Here is a 14,866-nt window from a genome sequence, read left to right on the forward strand (position 1 = left end):
CACATTTAGAAACCTTAGGCTGAAATATTTGTAACTCAGATGACTATAAAGTAGTCTGTGGCAGAAAAGAGTTCTGAAGGCAGAAAACAAAAATCATTACCATCTTCCTTCTTTGAGAAACTCATTTCAAAATAAGCACAGATTATTGTGTACAATCTTGGTTATATACTAGAGAAAGATTATTTCTTTTATCGTTTATAGATAGCATTTGAGATCACAAAAGTATATTAGAAATTATCATGCCCAATCCCTTTATTTGAAAAAAGAATCAAATATAGTCATGCATTAATTTAATGGAAATTTGTTAGGTGGCTTCTATTGGCAAAAGACTGAATTTTAATAGGCTTTCTTAAGAAACCTTAGTGGTTAATGAAGGAGTTTACCACCTGGGTTCTGCCTGCTTCATGGTTTCACGTTTAAAAAATGTTTCCGAGTGACACTCTGTCTTTGTCAATTTTCTGTTACTTATGACAGAAGGCCTGAAACTAAGCAATGTATAAAGAAGAAGAACATATTTCATGTAATTCTGGAGGCTTGGGAAATCCAGGTGAAGAGGGAACATCTGGTGAGAGCCTTCTTGCTGGTGAGGACTCTTAGCATCTTAAGGTGGCACAGGGCACTACATGATGAGGGGGCTGTGCATGCTTTCTCAAGTTTCTCTTCCTCTTATAAAGTCACCAGTTCCAATCCCAGGATAACCCATTGATTCATTAATCTATTAATCTATGAATGAATTAATCCATTCAGGAAAGCAAAGCTGTCATGCCCCAATCACCTCTTCAGGGCTCTACCTCTCAATACTTATGCGTTAGAAATTCAACTTTAACATGAGTTTTGGAGGGGACAAAATTAATTAAATGGCACATTTTAAGTATTAAAAATGATTCATGTAAATACTGAATTAGTCTTCTAAGAAAAGCCTTTTCATTTGGAGATAATGACAAGCTTAAATTGGAGCTGATTTTGATATTTTAAAATTTACCAAATTATTTCTAAATGTGCCATTTATAACATCTTAGTAAGTCACAGTGAGGTGTCACTGCTTGCTTTATGATATTTCTCATATAATTCAGGAACACTGCAGCCATTATGCATAGCAGCCCACATTACTCTTGACAGGTAGCTATGCCTTCTGGGAACCAGGGCCTATGCTGCTCCTGGAAGTAGCCACAGGGGTTTGCACTGTGATGTAAACACCTGCCCACCATGCTGGTAATGATAGCCTATCACACCTGGTATCCCTTTAATAGCTGTAGGATGACCTGTCAACCACGGGCCAAATTCTGACTGATTACCACAAGGTGAAAAGTCTCAAATCCAATCAGCCATCCCATGAGCTATTCAGCCACCTGTACATGGTTAACATCTGTTGTTTGACATTTGTGATTTTTTTGTTTTCTTTTCAAGCAATGCATTTTTTTAAGCAACCAATATGAATTATGAAAGCTGATGATCACTTCAGAGAAATATTATAAAAAATATCTCCAACAAAGTGACATTCCCATTGTAAATATTGTTGCCTTTAAAGTGCACATTTGGCTAAAATCTTAACTACTCAGTAATAAAGGTTTTGGTAAGAGTGATTTGAGGAATGTTGAAGGGTCCTTGAGTAACATGAAGTGACTGATAACTCTTATAAAGAAATTTTAACCACTGTGTCTATCTTAGGAAATGTAATAAAAGCAATAATTATAAATTAAAATAATTTTACAGATAAATGTATGCTAATTGGGGGATGATATAGTTTGGATGTGGTCCCCTTTAAATTTCACATTGAATTATAATCCCCAGTGTTGGAGATGGTATCAGAGGAAACCCTACCCCTGATATTCAACGTGTGTTCTTTTCTATTTCCCTAAGTGTCAGCTGGTCTGAGAAATAAAGGGAAAGAGTACAAGAGAGAAATTTTAAAGCTGGGTATCCAGGGGAGACATCACATGTCAGCAGGTTCTGTGATGCTCCCTGAGCTATAAAACCAGCAAGTTTTTATTAGCGATTTTCAAAAGGGGAGAGAGTGTATGAATAGGGTGTGGGTCACAGAGATCACATGCTTCACAAGGTAATAAAATATCACAAAGCAAATGGAGGCAGGGTGAGATCATAGGACCACAGGACGGGGTGAAATTACAATTGCTCATGAAGTTTCCGGCACGCATTGTCATTGATAACATCTTATCAGGAGACAGCATTTGAGAGCAAACAACCTGTCTGATCAAAATTTATTAGGCAGGAATTTCCTTATCCTAATAAGCCCGGGAGTGCTACAGGAGACCAGACCAGAGCTTATTTCATACCTTCAGCTTTGACTGTAAAAGACAGCTGCCCCCAAAGGGGCCATTTAGAGGTCTACTCTCAGGGGCGCATTCTCTTTCTCAGGGATGTTCCTTGCTGAGAAAAAGAATTCAGCGATATTTCTCCTATTTGCTTTTGAAAGAAGAGAAATATGGCTCTGTTCCATCTGGCTCACTGGCAGTCAGAGTTTAAGGTTATCTGCCTTGTTCCCTGAACATTGCTGTCATCTTTTTTCAAGGTGCCCAGATTTCATATTGTTCAAACACACATGCTCTACAAACAATCTGTGCAGTTAGAACAATCATCACAGGATCCCGAGGCAACACACATCCTCAGCTTATGAAGATGATGAGATTAAGAGATTAAAGACAGGCATAGCAAATCACAAGAGTATTGATTAGGGAAGTGATAAGTGTCCATGAAATCTTCACAATTTTTGTTGAGATTGCAGTAAAGACAGGTGTAAGAAATTACAAAAGCATTAATTTGGGGAACTAATAAATGTCCATGAAATCTTCACAATTTATGCACTTCTGCCACTGTTTCAGCAGGTCCCTCTGTTCGAGGTCCCTGACTTCCTGCAACAGATGGGATCTGATGGAAGGTGATTGGATTATGGGGGTGGATTTCTCATGTATGGTTTAGAGCCATCCTCTTGGTACTATCCTTGCCATAGTGAGTGAATCAGTTCTCATGAAATCTGGTTGTTTAAAACTTTATGGTACCTCCTTTCTCTCTCTCTCTTGCTCCTGCTTTTGCCATGTGACATATCTGCTCCTGCTTCACCTTCTACCATGAGTAAAAGCTCCCTGCAGTCTTCCCAGAAGCTGAACAGATGCTGGCGCCATGCTTGTACAGCCTATAGAGGTGTGAGCCAAAAACTTATTTTCTTTATGGATTACCTAGTTTCAGGTATATCTTTATAGCAATGCAGGAATGGACTAACATAGGGGATATTATTGTTTTGAAGTACTGTATAATTTTATAAGTTGAGTAGTTCAATGAAATTGCCTTAAGAAGGTGGATGACTTTAATTTGGCCTTTAAATAGGTCAAACTTTCTGAGTCAATGGGAGAAGAGAGAAGAGAGCTCAGCAGCAAATCAGCATAGTAAGAAAGCTACTGCAGCAAGAATTGATTAATGTGCATGAGGAAATGGGTCTGAATAAAACACATAGGCAGTGGAAGAGAGCAGTGGAAAGGCAACTTTTGTAGAGCAGAGGGAGTCTGAGACTTCAGAATTAATACAAGTAAAATATAAAAGTCATTGTGAGTTTTTCAAGGAGGCACTTGGTTGAGCCCAAAACAAGGTTCAGGAGTCTGACTAATGTTTGTTTGATCAAGAGAGAATCAAAGGAGATGGTAAGTGTTGTCAAATGTAATATTTAAAGAAAGATGAATAAGTTTGTAAGGGTAAAATAGACTCTGTTGCACATTTTGGAATTCTGTAATTGAGAAGGTAATAATCAATATATGTAATGTGTGTCAATGTTTCTCATGTTATTAGCACCCATCTAAGCTGTTGTTTTAATACCTCTTCACAAAAATACCGCTAGGAACAGAAAAACATTGGAGTACAGTTTATTTCAAATTAGTCTAGTGGTATAGTTTGAAGCAGCAGATCAAAAACATGAAATGCATTAGATGTCTTATGTTTTATTGTAAAAATACATCAGTTTTTTTCCCACAATCTACTGATACCCTGGCTAACCTTTCAAAATCTGAAAGTCTAAAGCAAGCAAAAATTAACAAAAACATCCTTTTTAAATAAACTTTATACAATAAAGTATAAATATATTTCTTTACAACTCCACGTTTCCAGACACCTCACAGTCTGAAGACTACTGTCAACTTTTGAGACATATTGCTGTTTTTAGCTGTACGTGCCCCCTCCCCCATCCACCTCTATCAGGCCACCAAGTTATCTCAATTCATCTCCCAAGCATTGCCAAGAGAGAATACTCTACCTCTTCCAGGACTGAAGGCAAAACAATGATACCTGTGGTTAGAATAAACAAAGCAATAGGAATCTGTTATCAGATATTAATTTACATAGAATGGTGATGAAATTTGGAGAGGAAGGAGATGGAGGAGATGGGTATGTAATAATCCAGATGTTCTTGAGTACAAATATTAGGGTTTATATCAAACTAAAACCTCCTTTTGTTGTTGTTGTTATTGTTATCAGCCTTGCTATCATTGTTGCTTCTTCTAATTTTATTCTGATTTCTAACCAGTATCTACATTTTGGGGGGTTTCACATTGTTACCCACTTCCATTTCCAAACTAAGATTTTATATCCTTTTTATATTATAACTGCTGTGACTTGGTGTCGTAGATTCCCTTGCTTGGCGCCTGTGCACTCCTATCCCTATAATGCTAATCTATCCTTTTTTTTTGTTTTAACAAAGGCTGTGCAAACCATTCCATATGTTCTTGAGCCAAAATGTATAAAGGATAAGCAGCTATTGTTTTCAGCTGATGTTAAATTGGCCTATGGGTGTTTTCAGAATTCTTGTACTTATAGTGCCATTATTGATATAAGCTGTGATTTCTCTGTCAGGTAAGTCTACTTATTTCTGCAATGCTATTTGAACTCAACATTGATTCCTCCTTTATTGTGGGCTGAAAGTGTGTGCACATTTTAGAGGACACTGCTAGGTTAACTTCCAAATACCTTACATCAATTTGTAGTTCTTGTAATCATGTAGGAGAATGACTATTTCCTATCTGTCATTACACTAGATATCATTTTTTTAAAATTTTTTAAAACCTAAGTGGTATAAAATTGTTTCTCAAAATGTTTAATTTACATTTATTCAACTGTTCACGAGTTTCATGTTTTTATCAGCCATTTGAAATTCTTTTTTTATAAAATATCCCTTCATAGCCTTTACTGTATTTTCTAAGTGATGCTTGCCATTTCTTCACTGATATATAGGGGTACTCTAAAACTACAGATAGAGAAGTTTTCTAGTGTATGTATTTCAACTATTGTGTCCCTGTCTACAGTTTATGAATTTTGTATACAAAAAATTTTGTCGTGTAGGTTATTAGAAATACATCTAATCATAGTAAATGTCTCCTTGACTTGCTCAGGCATGTCTTCCTCACTGTGAGACATTTTGAAGTCATTCATTTTCTTCCAATTAATATCTTTTTTTTTTTTTTTGAGTCCGAGTCTTGTTGTCACCAGGCTGGAGTGCAGTGGCATGATCTCGGTTCACTGTAGCCTCCGCCTCCCGGGTTTCAAGCAATTCTCCTGCCTCAGCCTCCCTAGTAGCTGGGACTACAGGAACATGCCACCACGCCCAGCTAATTTTTGTATTTTTAGTAGAGATGAAGTTTCACCATGTTGGCCAGGATGGTCTCAATCTCCTGACCTCGTGATCAGCCCACCTGGGCCTCCCAAAGTGCTGAGATTACTGGTGTGAGTCACTGCATTCAGCCATATCTAATTCAGATATTAAATTCCATTTGGAATTCATATTAATGTTTGCAACTGGGAAGAGGTTTAACTATATACAGGCACAAAACATGCATTGACATATATTTACAAATAAACAATTGTATAAATTCCTTTATTGAAAAACTTTTCTCTTCTAGGTTAGTTGAGTCACCATTATCACATATTAAATGATCATACATGTATGGTTCTGCTTATGTTTATTTCTCTACACCAGGTGGAATATTTAGTAATGTTGAAACAGATACCATTGTCTTGTTCTGGCCTTACTAAAAAAGTCTTTGTACGTTAGAAGCAATATGATGTTTGATATTGATCTTAGATAATTATGTTTCATAATATTCAGAAATTCTTCATTTAGTCCAATTGTATCTTGGTAATTTTATAAAAATGTGTGCTGTATATGATCAATATTTTTGTGTCTACTATATATTCATAATTTCTTCCCATTATTTGCTAACTGGATGATAAATGTTTGTTTTCTCATACTTATCCATCCTTGAATTGCTAAAATTAAATATGTTTGGTCACATTTTTGCATTTCTAATGGAGCATGGATACATCTGTTACAAATTTAGATGCTATATTTAACTATAAAATAAATGTTTTTTAATAAAGGACCCATAAAACAAACATGTTTCTCAAATGATTAGTGAAATAAATATACATTTACAATATGAATAAAATAGTTGCAAAATTCTCAGAACTTTTTTTGATTTGCTTGTTTTGAGACAGAGTTTTGCTCTTGTTGCCCAGGCTGCAGTGCAATGGCTCTATCTCAGCTCACTGCAACTTCTGCCTCTCTGGTTCAAACCTCCCAAGTAGTGGAGATTACAGGTGAACACCACCATGCCTGGCTAATTTTTTTTATTTTTAGTACAAATAGGGTTTCACCATGTTGGCCAGGCTAGTCTGGAACTCCTGACCTGAGATGATCTGCCTGCCTCCGTCTCCAAAAGTGCTGGGATTACAGGCATGAGCCACTGCACCTGGCCAATTCTCAAATTCTCAGAACTTTTTTTTTTTTTGAGACAGAATCTTGCTTTGTTGCCCAGGCTAGAGTGCAGTGGTGCGATCTCGGCTCACTGCAACCTCTGCCTCCCAAGTTCAAGCAGTTCTTTCCCCTCACCCTCCTGAGTAGCTGAGATTACAGGAAGCGCGCGCCACCACACCCAGCTGATTTTTGTATTTTTAGTAGAAACGGGGTTTTATCATGTTGGACAGGCTGATCTCGACTCTTGACCTCAAGTGATCTGCCTGCCTCAGCCTCCCAAAGTGCTGGGATTACAGGCGTGAACCACCACACCCGGCCAATTCTCAAAATTTTATACCCACGCATGCACACACGCATGTGTGCACACACACAGAGACTCACGCAGATTCTCTTTAACCATGGAAGTCTAAAGAGCAGTTATGAAAAGAAATAGATTATGGAATAAATTTTAGCAGAGCACGACTCTTTAAAAATACTGTAGTGTGAAATTTTGGCGAAAAAATTTAGCTTTAAAAATTCTAGGAATTTAGCTTTGTACTGTCAATGTAAATAATAGAAGGAGGCTCTCTAAAAGAAAGTAATAGGTGTTAGGGAATAGATCACTGCAATGGAATATGTATGTCATAGTAAACTGAATATTCAGGGAGGAAAATAAAAACAAAAGTCTTCAAAGAAAAGGAGGAGGATTATTTAATTATTCTTGGGTACAAAGATCAATAAGGAGGGTCACACTAGTCAAAGGTTGGACAGGGAGTGGCTGAGAAAATGTCCTTGCAAAAGAAAAAGCTTTTTTGTGTAAGATTGGTATGGTCTGTGTGCAAAGTTGTTGGTTTTGCAGTCTTTTGTGATAGTTCTTTTGTGATCTTTTTTTTTTTTTTTAAATCAATCATTTATGTATGAGAATTCTTCTCTTCATGATTTTTTTGGCTCTATTTGACAGGTACTCCCCAACCCCCAGCCCCCAACACACACACACACACACACACACACACACACACACAAGTAACTTCACTTTGATTCTGATAACTTTCACATTTCCTCCTTTTGATCAAGATCTTTCTTCAAAAGCATCACTAATCAATCATCCCATAGTTACGTTTGTATGTTCCTTGGTGTCAGGATGGACCTGTCCTGAGTTGCTGGTCTTATCCTACATTGGAAGGATTGAATGGTGGGTAGGAGTCAGTGTTAAAATGCTTTTAGCCACATTTGAGCAACACGGGAGGATTGAAAGGAGTGGTTCGCAGACTAATTCTACTAGGAGTCCATTATAAAGTTCAGTTATATCTGTTCCATAGTTTCATAAAGTACTGGGCCAGCATTATTCTCTTAGGAGTTGTTGTCTGCAAAAAATTTTAAAGTTACAGACACAAAGTTTTAAAAGGAAAAATGAAAGGAAACATTAATAGTAATATGACAGTCCTACTTTTATAATAGTTTTGAGATATGAACTGAGGCTGAAAGGCAGCCAAATGAATAAATTAAAGGACCTTTAGCTTGCCAAGTGAAAAAGTGGGCACTAAGATGGTTAAGAGTCTCATTACAACACGTCCTGGGAAACGTCTTGGGAAAGGCAGTGTAATGGGTGAAAACTTCAACTTAATTTTCCAGTTTTGTAGTTTGAATGTCTCTGGTTATGGCATTGGATGGGTTTGTGAATATTTGTGTGACCCTGGACATCAAGCTTGATAATTGTTTTGAAAAATGCATCTAGTTTCAGCTTATAGGGCTTCAGAAACAGAGTAGTTTTCATTTTTATTAATTCTGTGGAAGAAAATTAAACTGGAGGAACCTGGAAGAATTTAGGATTTTGTCTATTCTACTGGTTAAGAAGAGCTTGAAAACAATGCATAGAGCTACAGTCTAAAGCCTGGTATATAATAGCGTTTCTTTAAAAACATTTCTTCTATCTACATTAATCACACAGTAATCTCAGATTTAAAAACCTGTTGAGACTAGAAAGCAAAACCAAGGCAGACTTTAGATTTTACCAGATTCTGGGCTTTCCAGGAAGTTACAATTTTTATGTTATCACTATAAGGCTATAAATCCTCGAAGCCGGGTATTCTATGCACTCAAACACAATATTTTAGTCAAAGTCTTGGTAATATAACCAGTGTTTTCACTTGCATCATATTATAATGAAAGGGATGAGTTTTACTGGACATATGCAAATAACATATTGCCATAAGAATGCTCATGAGTAGTTTCTGTATTATGGAGAAATTAAGTAGGTAAAAAAAGACAAATGCTCTTATCTTTGTTCACAAAAACATATTTTAACAAATTGCTGTAAAGTGTACGTAGCTTAAGAAAGAAAATTTTCTTAAATGTGGAAAACACAACATTTAAGTGAAAAACTAATGTGTCAAGTAAAAGTCATAAAAACATTACCATCATCAATTATTCAATTATTTAATGGAAAAGCAATTTTTGGCTATAACTGATTACAGATGCTTTTAGAGAAAAATTAAAAAATTACCATAGATGAAAAAAACTTTTAATAGCCGTGGTTAAACTCAAATGAAAGTCCACCACTGACTATAAAATTTAGTTATTTCTGTTATATACAACCTTTTTTGTAATAACCAGAATCATGACAGTTTGAGAACCAGATTATCAAATGTTTATACATTTTATATCATCTTTAGAATACACACATAAATAATATTTCTATACAATATAACTTTAAAGAAGATTTGACATAAAATAAAGTTATAACTAATAACATATTAGATTTTATGAATTTATATCATTTTTGAAACACTTATATCAACATTAACTTATAAATGTAACTGAAAAAATACCTAGACTTATCATTTGACAATGTTTCCCATACAGTCTACCAAACAAGGCCTGATAATTTACTATATCTACAAGATGAGGAATACATTCTTTGAGGCTCTGCAGGATTCCCAACTTGAAAATCCGTAAGTTAATTCTAGGTCACATAAGACTTAAATTTGAAGTTTTTGTGTTTTAAAAATACTTTTATTGACGTACAATCAATATACAAAGAATAACACTTATTTAACATGTGCAATTTGATAAATTTGGATAGAAACAAACACCTGATACCATCACCAAATTCACAATGACAGACATATCATATCCAACACTTCCCAAAGTTTCCTTGTGTTCTTTTGTTTTTATTTCTTCGTGTGTGTGTGTGTGTGTGTGTGTGTGTGTGTGGTAAGAACACTTCACATGAGAACTTCTCTCAGCAAATTTTTAAGTGTACAATACTGTATTATCTATAGAGAATATTTAATAGAGCAGGTCTATAAAATTTAATAATTTAGAATTTGATCTTGGGAAGATCTGCCAAATATTTCAAAACTGTTTAAAACACTTGATCATAACAAGATCACAGGTTAGTGTGAAATAACAATAATTTAAGTGGGGTGATAATTGAAAGTTTCATAAGCAATATAGAAAGTTACATAGATATAGAAAATCTTAACCTTTTCAAAGTTCAGTTTTCTTAAGTAATCAATAACATAGAAAAGAGAACACAGGGCATTATCTTAACAAAACACAAAATTATTATTTTTAGGCTTGTTACCACAAAGGTAAAGGAAAATCCCTTGCACTGTGATTACTTCTCCTTACTGGGAGTCTATTCCATTTAGATAACCTGGAAATCAATCTGATAAAAAAGAGTAGTTGAATTTATCAGACACAGGAAGAGTGTGTCCAAGGTTATGCATGTATACCAGATTCTAGGGGAATGTAAACAAGAACACTAATATGTTGATCAGGGGAACACGTAACTTTTAGTAACAGCATGGAAAGTATTCTGCTTAAATGAAACAATTCAGACACATCAAGAAAAATGAAGTGTACCAAGTTACTCTGGAGGAAAACTTTGCTTCCTAGGCCTTTATGAAACACATTTCAGCATTAGGTCATAACAGTAAAATTAGAACAGCAGAAGAAGGTTATAAGACCTGACAAAAAAAAGTAAAAGGAAAGAGAGATTATCCCAGGCCTCTTTGGGAAAAAGAACTAAAAGTAATGATGCATGAACTATAAAGAATATACTGTTGATTACAGAAAAAAATTAAAGTTTTGAGGTATGTATCTGAGAAGCTTCAAGAAGAAATCTCTGCTGCAAGAAATGAGATTACTATGCTGAATATAAAAAAGATAGCATTTCTTATCTGAAACTTGAAAAATTAATTAAAATTAAGTAGGAGATACATGGCAGAAATAGAAGCTGCCTGCAGTTGAAAAGATAGCTATTAAACAGATTTTAGAAATAGAAATCAATACCTGTTCCAGTTTGGCTAACAGCAGATTAATACTTTAAGAAAACCCTGTTGTAATATAGGGGACCAAATTTTCAGTTTTGTCTTAGTTTATTTTTAATATCAAGGCTCAAACTTTTGAATGGCATATAAATAATTTTCTTCTAATTATAGCCAACTAGATCACATGCAAAATTACTTTGATAAACAAAGGAATGACAGTGTGAAGTTAGTCTTACTTATCAATCAACAAATATTCTGTTTTAGGCTGGTTTATTGTCTTAAAACCTTTGTGTCAAACCCTAATCCCTTAAAATATTTAGCAAAGACAAATTGAAAACTATATGACCCATAAACCCAGGAAAAATATATGCTATTTTGAATATATTTCTATTTGTATTTTTCCAGCAAGTTTAAGACCAAATTATTTATTAAAGATAACTCCAATTGGGTGAAGTAAAAGGCATTTGAGTCAATTGCTACATATTTTACATGAGTGCTCATTTATTTAAGCCAAGCTGGATAGGATTCCTTAGGGAATTCTGGCGAACAATGCCAGATTTTACCATGTAAACACAATATAACATAGTGCATGTGCATGAGTATAAACACCTTTACACACACATACACACACAGAGATCTTGTAGCTTTCATTTAGAATTTTAGTCACAAGGCAATAAAGATAATACAAATTAACTTGTTTACAAAAGATAGTTGTATCCAAATACTTCTGACAAAATAGGATCAGTTCACATGAACAAAATTTCTTTGCCCCAGTAGGTAACCTAGTGAAGATGATGGATTGCAATTTTGGATAAAACAGTTTTCATAGTATTTTAAGTTTAAAATGTTTTTTATTCAGTTTCAAATAAGTTGAGGTTAAATCTTTAAAGTTTACATTTTAGCTAAAACCGGTTGAATTGTGGAAGAGAAATAAAATCCTCAAATAATCTTATTTTTTCAGGAACAAATCTATCTTTTGTTTGCTATTTGGTTTGTTTAACTAGTCAAAACAGGCAGGAAAGCATTTTAGCAGTTTCTTTTCTTTTTTATTTCATTTGTTCTGCCCTTGCATGGCATAATAATTAATTTGTATGCCTGACTGAAACAATGTACATTATTACTGTGAGCTCAGGATTTTGACCTATTTGATCCGAAAGCCTAACTTTTATAAACTTTTATCTAGTTCTTTTGTCATTGACTATCAAGCCTTCAATTAACTGTTCTATCAACCTAGCAATTATTATCAAGTAAACCTAAATTTACATTTCCAAAATGTGTTTGGGTTGTTGATTAGCATGGAGTTCTTGTAATTTGTAAAGCCACTAATTTAAAAGTCCTTTAGGATTTTATTTTTAATATTGGCTGGAATACCATAAGCAGTGAGTTTTATTTCAACACCAGTAGGCCTGTCAGGAGATTCAAAATAGCAAAAAACAACCAACCAACCAACCAACCAACCAGACAATACAGTTTTAAGAACATAGAAGGCTCTACATGTTAACTCTGGGAGTTAACATGTGCATTTGATACTTGTTTTTCAGGTTTTGTAAGAGAATTTGAATAGGGACCATTTTAACTCTGAACCTTCCATGATGTAATTTGTCCCTCAATTAAAAATGAACACAAGAATGAACTACACTGTGTAGTTGGCTGGAGTCACATAAAATTTTGGCATTCCATAATGTTTGAGAATCCCATTACATTTCTTATTAATTTTCTGAAAGAAGTGAAAAATTTTATAAACCCTGTCAGAGTGTCAAAAATTTGGACCTGTATTTTAGATGGTGGTGACTGACTAGTTACTTTGCATTAGCCACCATGTGTACATCATTTAGAGTGTTTCTTTCTGCTCTCAGAGGATTTTTAGAAACAAGCAAACGAAAAGAGCCAAATAATTTATGAAAGCATGTAACTAAATCAAAATAAAATCACAAAGAGTGTTCACAAAAAATTTAACCCAGATGCACATATCAAACAAAATATTAAGTTAGGCATGCAGAGAGAACCAAAAGTACCTTTACAAGAAAAGTCATGCCTCAGAGGCAGAACAAATTTTGTAGAAACCAGACTGCTCCAACCAGAAAGATGCTTGCTTTCACACCTGAAAGAACTTGCCAGAAAGTACAAAAAGTATTTGGTTATCCCAAGAGGGATGTAAAGATTTTTATTAAGGCAGGCTTAAAACCAAACCAAATCTCAAATAAACTGAAAACCTTCTAGCAAAAGAGGGAGGCTTAGTCTGGGAGAAGACTCACCTTGAGGAGAAAAGGTGAGTTGTGGAAACAAAGAGCTCAAAGGTCTCAAGTGGGTACCTCACACAGGTTTCAAGAATCAACAATTTTTTTTAGTGATTTTTCTTAAGATCCTGTTTTGGACACAATTTATGTCAACCTAAATAACAAATAAAGAGAGATTCTCTAAAATAAAATGATATTTATTTAAGAATAGGACATTGCAATGAAAATATGTGTGTCATAATAACATATATGTGTATTCGGAGAGGTAAAGGAAGACAAAATTTTTTAAAGGAAGAATGAGGAGGATTACATTACTATCTTGAGATAATTATCCTTGGCTACAAGTATCACTGACAAGGGTTACATCATTCTAAGTTTGGACAGGCAGTTGCTAGGCAGATGTCCTTTCAGAAGTGCTTTCTGTGTAAGGCTGTGATGACCTGTGTGCAGTGTTGTAATGTTTGCAGTGTTTTGTGACAGTATTTGTTATCAGGCATTTATGCATGAGAACTCGTCCTTCACGGCCTTATCCAGCTCTATTTGTCAGGGTTTTTTTTTTTTTTTTTTTTTTTTTTTTTTTTTTTGGGAGGGGCTTTAACACCAATGACTCTATTTTGATGCTGACAATTTTCACAGTGCTTCTACTATTGAAAAAAAGATGAAAAATTCCAAGCCACATTTCTTTTCTATTATGTTATAGTTAAAAGCTCTATTCACTTCAGTGCTCTTTTGAAGGAGATATAACTTCTTGACTTTTCTTCCACTGCTTCTCCTCATTCTCTTGCTTCTTTACAAAATCCTTTTGGCTTTTGTAATCTGATTCTGTTAAGTGTGGGCCAAGGCAATAATGGGATGGGATCTCAACAGTAAGCTGTGAATAGAGGCAATTTCAAAGACAGTAATATGGGTTTCAAGTCCTGTCTTGGGGTCATGATGCCAGGTACTCTCAGGGCAGAAGCGTGACTCTACACAATCAAAAGTTGAGCCATGACATAGGACCCATCCACGGGTAATGCTGGCCCAAAGGCATGATGACTGAAGCATCTCTTGAGAGTCACCTAGTGTTGCTGATGAAGCATGCAGGATGAGTTGACTCAGTTGTTTGTCCCCTCAGATCAATTTCCTTCTTTGTATATGATTTGAAAACCTGAACACTGAGGTATACCAGACATGATCAGGCTTGTATATTCAGTTTCAATTCTCTCTCTTGGAATCCACAGTCTTACCATATACAATTTTACCCCAAAAGAAAGAAACATTCTCAGAGTTCAGCCATTTTGCAAAGGGAACTATTTTGCTGTTCTTCAAATAATTGCCACACTGGAATGAAAGTGTTGAAATCTTCTCACTGTCTTCTAGGAAGAAACCATTACAAAAATACCTGTCCCTCGTGTTTCACTGTGTGGTCTTGGAACTGCTCCAGATTCTGAAAATCTTATATATAGTCAAAATAAATATAATAATATAATTTTACTTAAAACGTATCTTTTTTTCTTGTTTAAAAAGTGTGTAGTTGGCCCTCTGTATCCATGGGTTTTACATCTGTGAACTCAACCAACCATGAATCAAAAATTTTAAAAAACAACAACTAAAACTACAAATAAAAATACAGTATAAAAACTATT

The sequence above is a fragment of the Macaca nemestrina genome, chromosome 11 (genome assembly GCF_043159975.1).
Source record: "Macaca nemestrina isolate mMacNem1 chromosome 11, mMacNem.hap1, whole genome shotgun sequence".
In the NCBI taxonomy this organism is placed as follows: Eukaryota; Metazoa; Chordata; class Mammalia; order Primates; family Cercopithecidae; genus Macaca; species Macaca nemestrina.